The 19309-nt window shown below is 38.7% G+C and overlaps 3 pseudogenes; 2 read left to right on the top strand and 1 right to left on the bottom strand.

The window, feature by feature from the left end:
* Positions 1-546: 546 nt before the first annotated feature.
* On the top strand, positions 547-887 carry LOC143676381 (large ribosomal subunit protein eL30 pseudogene; annotated as a pseudogene).
* A 3864-nt stretch (positions 888-4751) lies between these two features.
* Positions 4752-6201, top strand: LOC143676804 (aldo-keto reductase family 1 member B10 pseudogene; annotated as a pseudogene).
* A 5880-nt stretch (positions 6202-12081) lies between these two features.
* Positions 12082-13225, bottom strand: LOC143676803 (ornithine decarboxylase antizyme 1 pseudogene; annotated as a pseudogene).
* Positions 13226-19309: the final 6084 nt, after the last annotated feature.

Here is a 19309-nt window from a genome sequence, read left to right as displayed (position 1 = left end):
ACAGTCATGGGCTAACCAGGATAAGTTGGGTCATCTTAAAACTATCATCCCTTTTGAATCTGGGCTTGTCTTTTGATTTGCTTTGGCCAAAAGAATGCAGTGGAAATAATAGTGTGCCAATTCCAAGCTTGGGCTTCAAGAGAACATCCTGCATTTGCTCTCGTTCTCAGAATCCTACCCCTGGCATGTGAATAAGCACAGCCCTATAAAGAGATAGACATGGCCCAGTCAACCTTGTTGTCCCACTGACAGCCAGCCAACCACCAGCCACATGAGTAAAGCCATCCCAGACAAGCCAGTTTCCCACTGACCAGCTAGCCCCTCACAGACCCGTGAGTAAACTTACACAAGATCAGCTAAGTCTGGCCCTGATCAGCTGACCTTATGAGCAATAATAAATGCTTATTGTTTTGAGCTACTGAGTATAGGGGCAATTTGTTAAACAGCAACAGCTAACTAATAGGGATACCTCAAGCCCAGTGCATTCAAATTAAACTCAGGGCAGGTGCTCTTGGTTGGGAGCCATCCTGCACCTAAGGCAGGAAGATGGTGACTGCAAAGAAGATGAAAAAGTCACAGGAGTTGATCAACTCTAGGCTCCAACTCGTTATGAAAAGTGGAAAGTACATGCTGGGATACAAGCAGACTCTGAAAATGATCAGGCAAAGTAAAGAGAAACTAGTCATCCTCACCAACAACTGCCCAGCTTTGAGGAAATCTGAAATAAAGTACTATGCCACGTTGGTCAAAACTGGTGTCACAGTGGCAATAACATTGAATTGGGCACTGCATGTGGAAAATACTACTGAGTATGCACACTGGTTATTATTGATCCAGGTGATTCTGATATCATTAGAAGCATCCCAGAACAGACTCGTGAAAAATAAATCATGTAAAAATTACCTCTAATAAAACCAGCCAGAGTTTGTTTTAAAAAAAACTAAACTCAGCCTTTTGCCTAGTTTGGGGCTTCTCCAGTATCCTCTGTCCTGGTAAACAGCACCATCATCTATCCAGTTCTATCATGCCAAAGACCTAAGAGACTGCTTTTATGTATCCCTCTCCCTCACCCTCACCAAGTTCTACTAATTCTACTTCTTAAATGTTTCCTGGAATTTACCCATTTCTCTACATCTTTCCTCCATCCACCTAGTTTAGGCCACTATCATGTCTCATCAAAACTAGAGCAAAAGCCTCTCAGTTAGTTTCCTGCATCCATTCTTACCCCTCTCAGTCCATTCTCCAGACAGCAAAGTGATCTTAAATAATGAAGAAAGAAAAAAATTGTGAATGAGTCTATAAAATGGATAAAATGCCAAGCTACAGATGTACCCACACTTCAAATACATGGGTTTTTCAAGATAAGCCAGGCAGATACAGCAATTGCTTACTTCTTTAAAGTGTTAAGCCATTGTCCCTGTCTTTATGCTGGTCGTAAAAGTAGAATCATACAGTACTATCCTTTTGTTTCTGTATTATTTCACTCAGCATTATGTCCTCAAGGTTCATCTATCTTGTCATGTGTTTCAGGATATTATTTCATCTTATTGCTGCATAATAGTCCATCATATGTATATTTTGTTGATCCACTTGTCTGTTGATGGGCAGCAACTATCTCATCATCTTCATGACCTGAGGAGAATGAAATATGAGAATTTCAGACAGAATCGGGAAAAGTATGCTGAGAGATTCCACCCAATTTGTATGCTAGGCACTCCTCAGTTCACCTCTGGCTGCATTACTGGGAGGCGGACGTGGGAACAAGCAGAGAATGGGACCTGGGCATTTGCAAAGACCCTGTTCCTCAACAACAGGAAATTGTACTGTCTTCAGAACATGGCTTCTGGACTGTGGGTTTAATAAATGGAGACCACTACTCAGCCAGCACTGTACCTTTGACTCCTCTGTGGGTGAGCCCTCAATTACACCAAGTGGGGATTTTCCTGGATATGGATATTGGAAGCATTTCCTTTTGTGACATTAGCAATGGATCCCACATCTTTACATTCCCCAACACTTCTGCTCTGGAGACGCTGTACCCACTTTTTGCCCCCACAAACCCACTGCATAATGATCAAAGTTCCTTGAGTAACTGCCCTGTGATGAGTCTTGGCATTGCCATTCCTCCAGTTTATCCTGAGGAAGGTAAATAAAACTTGGAGCAGAGCAATTTATAAAAAATTATGTTGTGCTTATAGCTAAATCCTTTCTCTTGTTTCATACCTGGTTCAAAGCTACAGCAGAAAACTATGGTACACTTCATAAATAGTGAATGTAAATTAAGTAGATAAATTAGGAAAAATTGCATTTCAAAAAAAACAAAAAAGACAAGCTACAGCACAGTAGAAAATATATGCAAACAATATACCCAACCAAGGGCTAGTGTCTAGAATATATAAAGAACTCTCAAAACTCAATAGTGATTGGAGGAGGAAATCAAGAAAAAGTTCCATTTACAATAGCAACCAAAAGAATCAAATATTTAGGAATAAATTTAACTAAGGACACAAAAGACCTATACACAGAAACAACAAGAAATTGCTAAAAGAAATCATGGAAGACCCATGTAAATGGAAGAGCATACCATGTTCATGGATTAGAAAAATAAATATAGTTGTCAATTCTACCCAAATTAATTTATAGATTCAATGTGACACCAATTAAAATTCCAACAACTTAATTTGTAGAAATAGAAAAACCAATACTAAATTTATTTGGAAGAGTATGGTGCCCTGAATACCTAAAAATATCCTGAGAAAGAAAAATGAAGTAGTAGGTCTCATACTACCTGACTTTAAAGCATATTACAAAGCTAGAGTGGTCAAAACAGCATAGTACTGGCATAAAGATAGATACACTGACCAATGGAATCAACTGAGTGTCCAGAAATATACCCTCATCTATAGACAATTGTTCTTTAATAAAGCAGTCAAGCCAACTGAACTGGAATAGAGCAACCTCTTCAATAAATGGTGTTTGGAGAACTGGATACCCATATGCAAAAGAAAGAAAAAGGACCTGTATCTCACACCCTACACAAAACTAACTCAAAATGGATCAAAGATCTAAACATTAGAACTAAGACCATAAAACTTTTAGAAGAAAATGTAAGGAACCATCTTATAAATCTTGTGTTAGGAGGTGATTTCCTAGATCTTACACCCAAAGAACAAATAATGACAATGAAATAGATACATGGGATTTCCTCAGAATTAAACTTTTTACATCAAAGAACTTTGTCAGGAAAGTAGAAAGTACACAATGAGAAATAATATTTGGAAACCACATATCAAATAAGGGTTTAAAATCCAGAATATACAAAGAGATTCTACAACTGAACAACAAAAAGACAAACAACCCAATTTAAAAATGGTAAAAAGACATGAACAGACATTTTTCAGAAGAGGAAATACAAAAGGCTAAAAGGCATATGAAAAGATGCTCAATTCACTGGCTATTAGGGAAATGCAAATCAAAACCACAATGAGATATCATATCACATCCACTAGATTGGCCATTATCAAAAAAAAAAAAGAAGAAGAAGAAGAAGAAAAAAAGAAAATGACAAGTACTAGAGAGGATGTGGAGAAGGAGACATACTTATCCACATTTGATGGGAATATAGAATGGTGAGACCACTCAGGAAGGCAATTTGGTGGATGTTTCCTCAAGAAGCTAACTATAGAATTGCCATATGATCCAGAAATCCCATTACTAAGGATATACTCAGAGGAACTGAAGGCAAGAACACAAATGGACATTTCCACACCAATGTTTATAAGTAGCGTTATTCATGGTTGCCAAGAGATAGAAACAGCCCAAATGTCCACCAACAAACAAGTGTCTAAACAAGCTGTGGTATATATACATATACAAATGGAATATTATGCAGCTGTAAGACAGAATAAAGTCATGAAGAATGTAACAACGTGGATGAACTTGAGGATGTTATGCTAAGTGAAATTAGCCAGAAACAAAAGGAAAAATACTGTATGATCTCACTAATATGAACTAACATTAATGAGTGAACTTTGAGAGTTAAAATTAAGAACACAGGTTATCAAGATATAGAAAGAGGGTACAGAATTCAGTGCTGAAGAAGTACAGAATGTTCCACAGGACTGATTGTAAAGATCCAGAAATGAATAGCAAAATACTATCTTACTGTAGCACAATATTGTAAGTACACTGAATAGAGCTGATTGTGATTATGGTTGAGAGACAAGGGTTGGGGGCATGTATGACACCAGAAAGAAAGATAGAAGATAAAGACTAAGATGGTATGACTTAGAAATGTCTAGAGTGGACAATGGCAGTCATTAAATGTACAAACATAAGAATATTTTTGCATGGGAAAGAAAAATGAATGTAAACATTGAATCTGTTGAAAATGGGATGGTATGCAGGAACAAACACAATCAATGCAAACTACGGTTTACAGTTAACAGTAACAATTTAATATGCTTCCATTGAACATAAGAAAAAGCAATATGCCAAAACTAAATGTCAATAAATGGAAGATATGGGGAAGGGTATGGAATTCCTTGCAGAAGAAAATGAAATGTCCTCATGTAGATTGTGGGGGCGAAGGCATGGATATGTGATTATACTGGGAGCCATTAATTTTTTAGGTTGGACTGTATGATGTGCAAATAAAACTGTTAAAAAATGAACAGAGATGGGATGCACGGGTGGTTCAGTGGTAGAATGTTCGCCTTTCATGTGGAAGACCCGGGTTCGATTCCCAGACCATGCACCCCACCCCCCAAAAAACAAACAGAACTATTTCTGCACCCACCTTTGTGAAACTCAGTACCAAAGCCAAGATGCCCCCTGTGGGACTCGGCACCAGGAAGTCTCCTCACGGCAAAGTCAAAGAGATTGTGAAGAAAGCAATTAACATAGGATATCGCCACATTGACTATGCCCATGTCTACCTAAATGAGGATGAAATTGGCGAAGCCATCCAAGACAAAATCCAAGAGAAGGTTGTTAAGTAGGAGGACATCTTTATCGTTAGCAAGTTATGGTGCATCTTCTTTGAGAGACCCCTTGTGAGGGAACCCTTCCAGAAGACCCCCAAGGATCTGAAACTGGACTATCTGGAATCTATCTGTGGTAGTTAGATTCAGTTTTCAACTTGGTCAGGTGAAGGCCCTTAGTTCTGTTGCTGTGGGCATTGAGCCAATGTTATACGAACCTCATCTGTTGCTGATTACATCTGCAGTCGGCTAGGAGGTGTGCCTGCTGCAATGAATGATGTTTGACTTAATTGGCTGGTGCTTAAATGAGAGAGTGCAACATAGCAGTCCAAGCTGCTTGGCATACCTCATCTCAGCACTCGCAGCTCAGCCCAGGCCTTTGGAGATGCAGAAAGGAATCACCCTGGGGAAACTTGTTGGAACCTGGAGGCCTGGAGAGAAGGCCAGCAGAGATTACCCTGAGCCTTCCCACATAAGAAAGAACCTCAGATGAAAGTTAGCTGCCTTTCCTCTGAAGAACTAATGAAATAAATTCCCTTTTATTAAAAGCCAATCCATCTCTGGTGTGTCACATTCCAGCAACTAGCAAACTAGAGCACTATCTTATTCACTTTCCACAGGGATTATAGCCTGGAAAGGATTGAATCCCTAAGTATGATAAAGGTGATATTCTCCCCAGTAAAACAACATTCTTGGATGCCTGGGAGGTAGTAGAAAAGCTGGTGGACCAAGAGCTGGTGAAAGCCATTGGGATCTCCAACTTCAACCACTTCCAGACTGAAAGACTTTTGAATAAACCTGGACTGAAACATAAACCAGTGACTAACCAGATCGAGTACCACCCATACCTCATGCAGGAGAAACTTATCCAGTACTGCCACTCCAACAGCATCATAGTCACTGCCTATAGCCCCCTGGGTTCTCCAGATAGACCTTGACCATGCCAGGGAAACCTTTACTACTGGCAGATCCCAAGATTAAGAAGATTGCTGCAAAGCACAGAAAAACCACAGCCCAGGTTCTGATCCAGTTCCATATCTAGAGGAATGTGGTCATAATCCCCAACGCATTGCTGAGGACTTTCAGATCTTTGACTTTATATTGAATGATGATGAGGAGATGGGACTATACTCAGCTTCAACAGAAGCTTCAACAGAAAATCTTCCCTCACAAGCAGATCTCTCATTTGGAGGATTATCCATTCAATGCAGAATATTGAAACTGAATTTCTAGATGAGCTTATCCAGTGGATTCTCTCTCTTCATTATACTGGTGTGTACTTCCCTCTACCCACAACCAATTTTAACTAGGCTTTTCAGAAATCATGCTGAATGTGGCTCTGTTGTAAGTCAGAATCTAGTGTTTAATCAGAACCAGTGTGTTAATTAGGAGCAGCTCATCATTGGGAGATAAGACTCAGAAAAAACAAATAGAAGTTTTTTTCACTTGTTTGATCATATATGTATTAATAGTGTGAACTCTGCTACCACTAAGAATACAGTGGCTAAAGAAAGACTAAATAATACCAGCATTCATTGAGTTTAGCATACTGCTAACACCATTAAGTGCTTTTTGTATGTGTTAACTGTGCTGGTTTGAAACTGTTATGTACCCCAGAAAAACCATGTTCTTTTAATTCAGTCTTTTGGGGCAGACCTATTGTTGGGCAGGATCTTTAGATTTGATTGTTTCCATGGAGATGTGACCTACCTAATTGTGGGTGGTACCTTTTGATTAGATTGTTTCCATGGAGATGTGATCCCACTCATTCAAGGTGGGCCTTAATTAGTTTACTAGAGTCCTCATAAGACTCCTTACAGAGAGCAGATGGATGAAACCAGGAAACAGATATTTGGAGATGCTAAGCTAAGAGATGAAATGCAGAGTCTGCTCCAGAGAAGCTAAGTAAGGAAACAGATGCTTACAGTGAAAGCCATTGCAAACTGCAACTGAGGTGTCTGAAACCAGAAGCTGGGAGAGCAGTACAGCAGACATCACCATGTGCCTTCCCATGTGACAGAGAAGCCCCCAACAAGATCAGCCTTTCTTGAGTGAAGGTATCCTCTTTTTAGTGCCTTACTTTGGACTTATCCATGTTCTTAGAACCGTAAACTTGTAACTTAATAAATTCGCTTTATAAAATCCAAAAAAAGAAAAAATGAACAGAGAGATACAAGTATTGGAGAAAATGTAGAGAAAGAGATGTATCTATTCACTACTGGTAGGGAAGCAAAGTGGTACAGCCCCTGTGGAGGGCAGTGTGGTAGCTCCACAGAAGGCTAGGGGTCGGGTTGTCATATGAGCCTGCAACCCCATTGCTAGATATATACTTGGAGGGCCTGAGAGTGGGGACACTATGGACATTTGCACACTGGTGTTTATGGCAGAAATGTTCCCAATTTGCAATGGATGGAGGTGGTCTAACAGTGTATCAACTGAGGAATGGAAAGTGAAACTCCGGTGTCTATATACAAAGGACATGGCTTTTGTAATGGCTGCAAAAAGGAATTAAGTGTGAGACATGCACTAGGTGAATGAACCTTGAGGACAGTATGTTGAATGAAATTGCAGAAACAAAAAGACAAATATTATTATGCCTCATTCATATGGACTAACTATAATATACACATTAAGGAGAATTGAAGTTGAGAGCATGGGTTATTATATTTGGGCCGATTGTAAAGGATCCTGTATTGTAAGCTCTTACGGAAGTCACATCTATTCTAGAGTTGTACTGTTATCTCTAAATTCTGAGAAGCTGAGCTATTTGTGTATAACCTGGTCATTCCCTAGAACTTCAGGAATTTGTGTGACAGCTGAGACTCAGAGTTAGAGCTGTTAAGCCATGGAAGTCAGCATTACCCCATACAGCAAATGTTTTAAAAGTTGAAAAAGTGATCAGAATTCCACTAGTGATATGAATGAAGTTGATCTGTATAGGGCTAAGGTAAATCAGAATACAGAGTAAAGGATGATATGGTCTATATTTTAAACTTCAACTTATGTGTGTGGCCAAAGGAAGAGATGTTTATTTGGTGAAAAATGTATCTTTGGTAGTGCACTCTCTAATTTAACTAGTATGATCAGCTTAGTCAAACACCATAATTACATGGAATCTTGAATAGGGAGTGAGATCTTGTTGGTTTATACAGGTCAGTATGATGCCCTGATACATCCCAGAGTAATTATGGCAGAGAATAAAAAAGTATTTGCAAAGTCCCCTTGGGGGTATTGGGGAGAAAGGAGGAAATATTAAATTTCCCCACTTGGGGAATTCGATATCCTTGCAAGCAGTGGGGACAACCAATTTAATAGGCCAAGCCCTTGCTCTTGGGACTCACCCCTATGAAACTTATTTCTGCAAAGGAGAAACTAAGCCTACTGATAATTATGCATAAAAGTGTCACCCCCAGACCTCTTTTGTACCTCAGATGTGGCCTCTATCTCTAAGCCAACTCAACAGGTGAACTCACTGCCCTTCCCCCCACATGCCCTTCCTGGGACATGACTCAGGGGTGTAAATCTCCCTGGCAACATGGGACATGACTCCTGGGGATGAGCTGGGACCTGACATCATGGGATTGAGAAAGTCTTCTTGACCAAAACGGAGAAGAGAGAAATGAGACAAAGTTTCAGTGGCTGAGATATTTCAAATAGAATCAAGAGGTTATCCTGGAGGTTATTCTTATGCATTATATAGATCTCCATATTTAGTTATGCTGTATGGAGTGGCTGGAGGGAAGTACCTGAAACTGTTGAACTGTATCCCAGTAGCCTTGATTCTTGAAGGCAATTGTGTAACTGTATAGCTTTCACAATGTGACTGTGTGATTGTGAAAACCTTGTAGCTCATGCTCCCTTTATCCAGGATATGGACAGATGAGTAAAAATATAAGGACAAAAATAAATAAACAACAGGGGTTAAGAGGTTAAAAAAAATTGGGTAGATTGCAATAATAATACAAGAGGGAGGGGTAAGGGATACGGGATGTATGGGTTTTTTCTTTTTTCTTTTTATTTCTTTTTTCTGGAGTGATGCAAATGTTCTAAAGATGATCACTGTGATGAATACACAACTATGTGATGATATTGTGAGCCTCTGATTGTATATTTTGGATGGATTGTATGGTGCCTGGTGATCTCAATAAAAATATTTTTTAACTCAATAGTGAATTAAAATGGCAAAATGTATATTATATATATGTTATCACAATACTTTTTAAATTAAATAGTAAAACAACAATCCAATTAGAATATGGGCAAAAAACATAGAAACATTTCACCAACAAAAGGTATACATATGGCAGGTAAGCACATGAAAAGATGTACAACATCATTAGCCATTAACAGAAAACAAATTAAAACGATGACAAGATACCACTATGCATTATCAGAATGGCTAAAATAAATAAACAGTCGTAATGACAAATGCTAACAAGGATGCAAAGAAACTGGATCGCTCATTGCTGTGAGAATGCAAAATGATATAGCCACTCTGGAAAACAGTTTAGCAGTTGCTGTATTTTAACTTTTTATTTTTAAATACTTTCAAACTTACAGGACAATTACAAAAACAATACAAAACCCATACAGGGAACTCTTATATATACCTACCCTACCCTAGATACCTCAGATCCACCAATTTTAACAATTTGCCACATTTGCTGTATCATTCTATCTATTCACCTGTGCTGGTTTGAAAGGATTTATACCATAGAAAAGCCATGTTTTAATCCTAATCAGTCTTGTGGGAGCAATGGTTTCCTCTAATCCCTATGCAGTACTAAAGGTTGGAAACTTGATTAGATATCTCCACGGAGATGAGACTCAATCAGTTGTGGGTATTAAACTTGATTAGAGGGAGACATGCCTCCACCCAATCTAGGCGAGTCTTGATTAGTTTACTGGAATCCTATACAAAAAGAAATATTATTTCTCATGCAAAATGATATAGCCACTCTGGAAAACAGCTTAGCAGCTGCTGTATTTTAACTTTTTATTTTTAAAACAATACAATTGTAAATATTGTATTTGTATTGTTTTCTCATTTTGCATGAGAAAGCAGGAGAACGCCGCAAAACCACAAAGCAGAGTCCACCAGCCCGCAACTTTTGAAGATGAAGAAGGAAAATACTTCTCGGAGAGCTTCATGAAGCAGGAAGCCTAGAGAGGAAGCTAGCAGATGCTGTGTTCACTATGCGCCTTTTCAGATGAGAGCGAATCCCTGACCGTGTTTGCCATGTGCCTTTCCACTTCAGAGAGAAACCCTGAACTTCATCAGCCTTCTTGTACCAAGGTATCTTTCCCTGAGTGCCTTAGATTGGATATTTCTATAGACTTGTTTTATTTGGGACATTTTCATGGCCTTAGAACTGTAGACTAGTAACTTATTAAATTCTCCTTTTTAAAAACTGTTCCATTTCTGGTATATTGCATGCTGGCAGCTAGCAAACTAGAACACCATCTATCTATCTATCTGTCTATTTATTAATCCATTTTCTGAACACTTGAGTGTAGGTTGTATACATCATGCTCCTTGAACATTTAATGCCACCATATACCTGTCCTAAGAACAAGGATGTTCACTTATGTAACCACCTTCAGTGAAGTTTTAAAGTTCAAGAAATTTAACATTGATATAAAATTTACAGGCTATATTCCAGTTTTTTATGTCCCAATAATGTCCCTTTGAACTTTTCCTCCTCTCTTGTTAGATCCCATCCAGGATCATATATTGCATTTTCTTCTATTGTCTCTTTAGTTGCCCTTCCTCCCTCCCTCCTTTCCTTCCTTGTTTTCTTTCTTTCTTTTTTAATTGTGTGAACATATATGCAGCATAAAGTTTCCCATCTCAACCACTCCCAAGCATACCACTCAGCAGGATTAATCAACAATATTGCAATGCCCTCACCACCTTCTTTTACTAAAACTCCCCCCTCTTTCAAACCCTATACCCAGTATACATTAAGACCCCCAACCCCTAGCCCCTGTCCTGGCAATCTGTACTCTAATTTATATCTCTATAAGCTTGCATATTCTCATATATTTTCTTTGTATTTACAATGGAGTATAAATTTAACATCCTAAATCTATAACAATAGTTTTTTTTGGTACCAACTTAACTTCAATAGTATACGCATACTATATTCCTATACCCCTCCATCCCCCCACCTTTATGTAGTTCTTATCACAAATTACATGGTTATATATTATAGGTCCCAAGCCATTTATTTACCATTACCTTTTATACATTTACCTCTTAGATCCTATGGGAAATAAAAAGTAGAGTTACAAGCCAAAAATAGAAAAACATGGCACTTATTTTTACCCATGTCATTACCCTCACCTTAGATTCCTTCCCACAGCTTCAGTCTATTGACTATTGTCCTTTTCTTTCAATCTGAAGAACTCTCTTTAGCATTGCTTATAGAGCCTGTCTAGTGGTGATGAACTCCTCTCAGCTTTTGTTTATCTGTAAATATCTTAATCTCTCCCTTAGTTTTTTTTGGATGTGTGATCACTTTTATTTTGACTTTTGAAAGCAATAAAGGGCAGAATAATACCTCTCTTTCCAAGTTAAGTGAACTTAGGCCTAAAACTGTTTCCAAAATACTGCAAATAAGAAATTTTTCCTTATATTCCATAAGGAGTATAAGGATAATCATTTGGAGGTGGGGGATGGGCAGGCTCCAGGAATCAAACCTGGGTCTCCGACATGGCAGGTGAAAATTCTGCTACTGTGCCACCATTGCACCACACTCTTAAATTTTTTTGTTTTGCATGGGCAGGCACTGGGAATCAAACCCAGGTCTCCAGCATGGCAGGTAAGAACTCTGCCTACTAAGCCACCATGGCCCACTCCTCTTAAACATTTTAAACCAGCAAAAAAAAAAAAGGTAAAATACAAAATTTTATTTAGAATTAAAGTAAATACTTCAGTATCATAAACACAATATTGAATGTCAAGAAATGCACTGCTAATTTGGAGTGTGTATTTATTTGCACAATTGCAAGTGGACAGACTGAGAAGAGATGAACAAATCTGTGTCAACATCCTACTAGCATTGCCACTGGTCACATCTCCAACAAAGCACAACACTCAAATGATGCCATTGAAGATGCCATCTCTAGACTCCTTTGAAGACAAGAGCAAAGCTCTAAGGATATGTATGTCACCCATACTCCTCCTCTGCCGAGGAATCTCAAACTTGTTGGCCATGAAGCAAGTGTTGGGTCTCTCGGGGTCAAGAGTTTGACTCGTGTTTTAGTTTCCTAGGCTGCTAAAAGTAAATATCATGAAATGGGTCAGGTTAAATAATGAGAATTTATTTGTTCATCATTTTGAAGCTGGAAAAATATCCAAATCAAGATATCAAGGTGCTGCTTTCTTCCTGAAGACTGGCTACTAGTGATCCTTCTCGCTCCTCTGTCACATTGCAAAGAATATGGTTGCTGGTCTCTCCCTTCTCTTCTGGGTTTTGTTGATTTCAGCTTTTTGCTTCTGTGGCTTTTTTCTCTCGCTGTGAAGTTCATTCCACTTACAAGGACTCCAGCAATAGGAGTAAGACCCATCCTGACTGAGGTGGATTACACCCTAAATGAAGTAGTATCATTAAAAGTTCCTACTTACAACAGGTTCACACCCACAAGAATGGATTAACTTTAAGAACCTGTTTTTCTGGTACATTCAACTTCAAACCACCCCACCCTGGCCTCACAATCTCAAAGCTCCAAAAGCTGAAGGTGTGGAGCAGGGCACTCTGTCATATCGGTTTCTGTGGAAGCAAAGACCTGATCAATGTAGAGCTGCTGTTTTGGCAAACTACAGATAAGAGGTGCAAAACTATATTTGCTGCTCTTGGGCAGAGCCCTGCCTGGGATCTCAGTGAAGAGGCTGGTGCTGTTCAGTACCACTCTCCAGTTGGCATGTTTGGCATCTGAGATCCCAGACTGGACATTAAGAATTCTCATCTTGTTATTAGATATTTGTTCCTCTGTTACATCCACCCAATTATCAGAGTAAAATAAATTAGCTGAAAGATTGTGATCTCTCTATTCACTTACCATCTGGGATCTTCAGGGGTGGGGACATCTGGAGCACCACAGAGACCCTGAACCTACGTTATACTACAATTAAGGGAGATACTGGAACTCTTGCTGCTAAAGCTACCATGGGATTTATCTTCCTCTTTCTCTCTGACAAAGCAGTGGCTATTAATGATCCATTGCAGGGAAGGTTTCATTATCTGGCCGCTGGAGTCTGGAACCAGGGAAACATCTGCTGCACTTCACGCTGCCACCACTGCTTGCCATTTGATCTCCCTCATTTTTGAAAGACAGTTTTGCCCGATACAAAATCAGTGGTTGGCAATTTTTTGCCTTCAGCACGTTAAATATGTCATCCCACTGTCGCCTTACCTCCATGGTTTCTGATGAGAAGTCAGCATTTTAATCTTATAGAGACTTGCTTGTAAATACCATGCTGCTTCTCTCTTAAGGCTTTCAGAATTCTCTCTTTATCTTTGGTATTTGACAGTGTGAATATAACATGCCATGGTGTAGATCTATTTGGGTTTATCTTGTTTGGCATTCATTGAGCATCTTGGATGTGAATAATCATGTTTTTCACTAAATTTGGAAGTTTTCAGCCATTATTTCTTTGAATATTCTCTCTGCCCCTTTCTCTCCTCTCCTTCTGGGACTCTCACAATACCTATATTAGAATACTTGATGTCCCACAGTTTCCTCAGACTCTGTTCACTTTTCTTCTTCCTTCTGCTTCTTAAACTGAATTATTTCAATTGCCTCATCTTCAAGTTCACTGATTCTTTCTTCTGACAGCTCCACTTGCTGTTGAACCCCTCTAGGGAATTTTAATGTCTGTTACTGTGGTATTCAGCTCTGTTTTGGTTCCTTTATATAACTTCCATCTCTCTGTTGATACTCTCTTTGTCCTCATATATCGTTTTCTTGATTTCCTTTAGTTCTTTGTCCATGTATCCTTGAGCTCTTTGAGCATATTTAGGACCATTTTTTTTTAAGTCCTTGTCTGGTCCTCCTCTTTGATGGTTTCTAATGCTTTAACCTTCTCCTTTACCTGGGCCATTGCTAACTGCTCCTTTGAATGTTTTGTAATGTTTTGTTGTAACATGGACATTTTGATAACTTACTCTGTTATGGCTGGGATTTAGACTCTAAGGCATCTATTCCTTAAGCTTATATGTAGCTAGTGCTATGACAGAGTTTTCCTGTAATGCCAGGAGCTAACAAAAAAGAAGGAGGAGGAGCAGGGGGAGGGGGAGGGAAGAAAGAAAACACCTTTCTCAGTCTTTCCAGATTGATCTGTGCAAATGCTCTCCTTCAGGGATTATCCAAACAAGAGTTTAGAGAATAGATCCAGGCCAAACCTAGGGGCCTTCTTGGTCCATTCTGCACATGCATCTCATCTTGAACATGTGCATTTGGCCATAGTAATTTCCCTGTGTGGAAAAAATGTCCCCTCTTCCTTAGGAAGCATTTCTCCACAGACTGAGCACTACACTGTATGTTTTATAGCCAATAATCCCTTGTCCCAGACAGCCACTTGACTACTCTCCCACAGTACTCTGTTTGAGAGCTCTGTGAGCCTCTTTACCCAGGGCAAGGTCTGGAATGAAAAGCCCCTCAGGCTACCACCAGATTGGACCAGATGTATGTGCTCCCAGTATGTGCACAAGGGTTACTCTGCTTGCTCTGGAATCTGGACCAGGGATGTACACTGAGAGCATGGACACACACCAAGCTGGTGAGGAGGTGCCAACCAGGACACTATGAGAACCTATGGCTTTTTTTTTCTTCTTTTCTTTATTTTGAATGGTCAATGTTAAAACTGTGAAACATATGGAAGCTGTCGCTTGTGAAATCATTTGCATACTCTAGCTACAGAGATGCAACACCTACTTCATTGCTATATATGAGTACAGATTTTCTTCCTGAGCCAAATGATTTGGAGTTTGCTCTCTTTACCAGAGTCACAATAGTGAAATCATACTATATCTATCCTTTTGTATCTGGCTTATTTCACTCAGTATTATATCCTTTAGGTTCATCCATGTTGTCATATGCTTCAGAACTTTATTTGTCCTGCTGTATACTATTACATCATGTGTATATATCACATTTTGTTTATCTACTCATCTGTTGATGGGCATTTGGATTGTTCCCATCTTTTGGCAATCATGAATAGTGCCACCATGAACATCAGTGAACAAACGTCTGTTAGTATTACTTCTTTTAGCTCTTCTGGGTATATACCAAGTATTGGTATTGCTGAGTCATAGGGCAATTCTGTATTTAGCTTTCTAAGGAAACACCAAACTGTCTTCCATAGGGGCTGTACCATTATACATTTCCACAAGTAGTGAATAAGTGTTCCGATTACTCCACATTCTCTCCAACATTTCTAGTTTTCTGTTTGCTTAATAATAGCCAGTCTTGTAAATGTGAAATGATATCTCATTGGTTTGGAATTGTATTTCCCTTATATTTAATGAAGATGAGCATCTCTTAATGTGCTTTTTAGCCATTTGTATTTCCTCAGAACCTGTGGCTGTTAAGTAGCCTTTTTTTTTTATTCAGCATTTGCCCTATTACTGCAGTCTTCCAACTGTTTTCTGGAGTTTTCAGAAAGATGTTTCTGCCAGTTCTTTCTAGTTGCTCAAAGCTTCTATGGGGGCATGGAGCCCTGAAATCTCTCACTCTGCTGTCTTTATTGGGTTGGCAGGTATTTTTTTTTTAACTAAACATGCAACTAGCATATGACTCAGTAATTCCACTCTTGGAGCATATATACCAGAGAAATGAAAATGTGTTCACACAAAAACCTGTACAAATGTTTATAGCAGCTTTATTCATAATGATCCCAAACCATAACCATCCTAGATGCCTTCAAGTGGATGAATGTTAAACATAGTGGTACATACCATGGAATACTACTCAGCAATAAAAAATAATAAACTATTAATATATGGAACAACCTGGACGAATCTCCAGAGAATTATGCTGAATGAGAAAAGCCAGTCTCCAAACAGTACATACTATATCATTCCATTTATATAGCATTTTTGAAATGACAAAATTATAGAAATAGAGAACAAATTAGTGGTTGCTAGGAGTTAAGTAGGGTGGGGCAGAAGGAAGTTGGTATGGGTATAAAAGCACAACATGAGGGATCCTTGTGTTAATATAAATGTTCTATGTATTGAGTGTCAATGTCAACATCCTGGTTGTGGTATACTATAAGCTCGCAAGATGTTGCCATTGGGAGTAACTAGGTAAAGGTAATGGGACCCTTCTTGTTTCTTACAACTACATGTGAATCTACAATTATCTCAAAATAAAAAGTTTCTTTTTAATCTTAATTTTTCCATTGTTCTCAGGCAAAAAATCTATTAGGCCCTAATGATCTAGCCCCTTCTACCTTTCCAGCACCTTCTTGCACATCCCTTTCCTCACTCAATATGATCCAACCCAACTGGCCTTCCATTTCCTCAAATGTCTCCTTCAGACTCAGAATGTTACACATGCTATTCTTTCTTCTTGTATTATTCTTCGCTCAACTCTTTACCTACCTAACTCTCATTTATCCTTCAGGTAAGTCTTTTATATGCCACTTCTTTCATTCAGTTACTCACTAAGCGAAGAGTTGTGGCAATGAGTGATGTACCCCAACAAACACATCCTTCATGTTAATCCACATCCCTGTGGTTGTGATCCTATTATAAATAGGACCTCTTGATCGTGTTAATTTTAGTTAAGGTGTGGCCCAGTTGAATGAGGGTGTATCTTAGTCTCAATCACTGGAGGCTATAAAAAGAGATAACCACAGGAAGGAGCTAGAAGCCAGAAGTCAGCAGGAGGAAGAGAAAGGAGGGGACTTTGCCATGACAAAATCCATGACAGGACGCAGAAATACAAGCCAAGGAACCCCAAGGGTTGCCAGCAGCCAGAACCAGAATGCTACAGTCTTCATAGAGAAGCAAGACTTGCTGATACCTTGATTTTGGATTTCTAGAATCAAAACCATTAGTAAAATTTGCATTGTGTAAGCCAACCTAGTGGGGATATTTGGGATAGCAACTCTGGCAAACTAAGAGATGGGGATATGCATCCAAGATACACATGGTTCTTATCAACAGATAATTTACAGCTTTTAACCATCTGGGTCCAGGTTACTTTTTATATTTATTTCCTTCTCCCTTTTGTTATCCTAAGACATTGGTAAAACCTTGTATAAACATCTTAGGATTCCTCTAGATTCTCTTTGGATTAAGATAACTAAGAAGGTTAGATAGTCAAAATGTCAAAAGCGTAATGGAAAAAAGAGTATAAGACAATCTTCCACGGAGTTCATCAGGGGAAGGTAATCACATGGTAAGAAATGCCCAAGGTAAAACTATTGGAGTACAACAGTCCAGACTGTGAAGTCAAACTACCACCTCCTTCACAGAATACCTCTCTCTATAGAGACCCTGAGGTTTTGGTTATTTACCTTATGATGCATTTTGTTTTTTTAAAAATTACTTCCTTATACTAATATGTACAATTTGTTAACCTTGACTATGAATTGGGTTGATGTAGATGAAAGACCTAAATGACCATTGGGAGTTACACAGTCTGATACAAGTCTTGACATGGCTGCCTGCTGTCAAACCTCTTCTAGAGGGTGAAGAGAAATTGTGCTCAGTTCTAAATGAAACCAAAGTACATCATAGCTACGGTAATGTAAGTGAAAAGAACAAAGTTCAGCTTGGGGAAATAAGCAAAAAGAATGTCTTGAAATTATAAGTCCTTCACTGTACAGTAGTTTCTATACTTTCCTCAAAGGAAAGTTCATTTAGTGTTCATTTAGTGAGAAATTTCTGGTTTCTCTGTTTTTTTTTTTTCCTATCTGAAGTTATTTCATAATTGGTACTTCTTCCCTTTGTGCTATCTTTGCCTTGGCTCATCTCATTAGTTAGGTATTGTGGATCCAAAAAAGACTATATTAGGAAGTGGGCTTATCACCCCATGACAACTCCTAAGCATAATAAGCATATGTCCAAGGAAGAGTGACGCTGACATGAAGGTGAGGGCCCCACATGGCAGGGTGACAAAACCTCTGCAACCCATCACCTTTATAAAGAAATGCATATGATTTGGGCTTAGACCTGACACAACCCCACTAATGATCATTTTAAGACTTATGTTTCTAATGATAACAACTAGCTGTGACAACCTATTTCTATTCGTGGACTAAATGAACCTAGGTTTGAGTGTTCTCCATTCCCAATTCAATCTCTGGTTTTCACAAATAAAAGATATTCTAGATACTTTTTCTGTAATCTGCTGACAAGGTCATTGCACTCTGACTCCAAGGTCATTGTATTAGTATGGTAGTTAAACTACTTTATATGTTTTAAAAATAGATCCCAAATGTCAATACTTTAAAGGCAGTTTATTTCTTGGTCCAATAATAATACCAGGCAGGTGTTGAAGATTAAGGATGGCTTACTTCTCTTCTGTGATCCCCTAGGCGATTCTTATAGTGATGTGTTATCTCTATAGTTGAAGTGATTCCAGCCAGTAGAAGGAGGAAGAAAACAGGAAAATGTCTCAACCCCGTCTTAAAGGCTCCAACCCAGGAATGCTACAGTAAATTCCACTTATGTCCTGTTGACTAAAATTGAGTCACATCAGTACACCTAAATGCAATGGGGGCTGGGAAATGGTGCTCTAGCTATGTTCCCCAAAAGAGCAGATTTCGGAAGACAGCATTAATCATTCATCTCCAGTCCAAATGATGAAGGCTACTCTGATATGTTACTAAATTGGGGCACAGAGAAATTGAATAACTTTCCCAATGTCACAAATATAGCAAATGGTCAAGTTGGAATTTGAGCCTAGTGTCCATACTTTTAGTCAGAGCCCATATTTTTAACTCTAAAAGCATTAGAAGAAAATATAGAGAAATAATTTAATAATCTGGGGGTAAGAACAGCATCCATAAGGATGGTCTGAAAGTTCAGAAAAGCATAAAGGAAAAGATTCACATATTTCTTCACTCAAAACTTTAAATTTATGACCTGGAAAATAAATAAACAAAATTAAAAGAGAAGTAAGGAATGGTAAATGGATATTTATCATTAACAAAGTGCTAAAATAAGAGTGCACAGGTGCCCGGACCCAGGTTCACTTCTGGCCCATGCACCCAAAAAAAAAGTGCTAAAATCAACAATAATAAGACTCCCTATAAATTCTTTAAAAAGGAAAAACAGAAAAATGGGTAGAGGACGTAAAGAGGCAATTCA

This window comes from Tamandua tetradactyla, chromosome 3, assembly GCF_023851605.1.
Source record: "Tamandua tetradactyla isolate mTamTet1 chromosome 3, mTamTet1.pri, whole genome shotgun sequence".
NCBI lineage: Eukaryota > Metazoa > Chordata > Mammalia > Pilosa > Myrmecophagidae > Tamandua > Tamandua tetradactyla.
The sequence above is the reverse complement of the archived record's forward strand: the minus strand, read 5'-3'. Positions and strand labels throughout refer to the sequence as shown.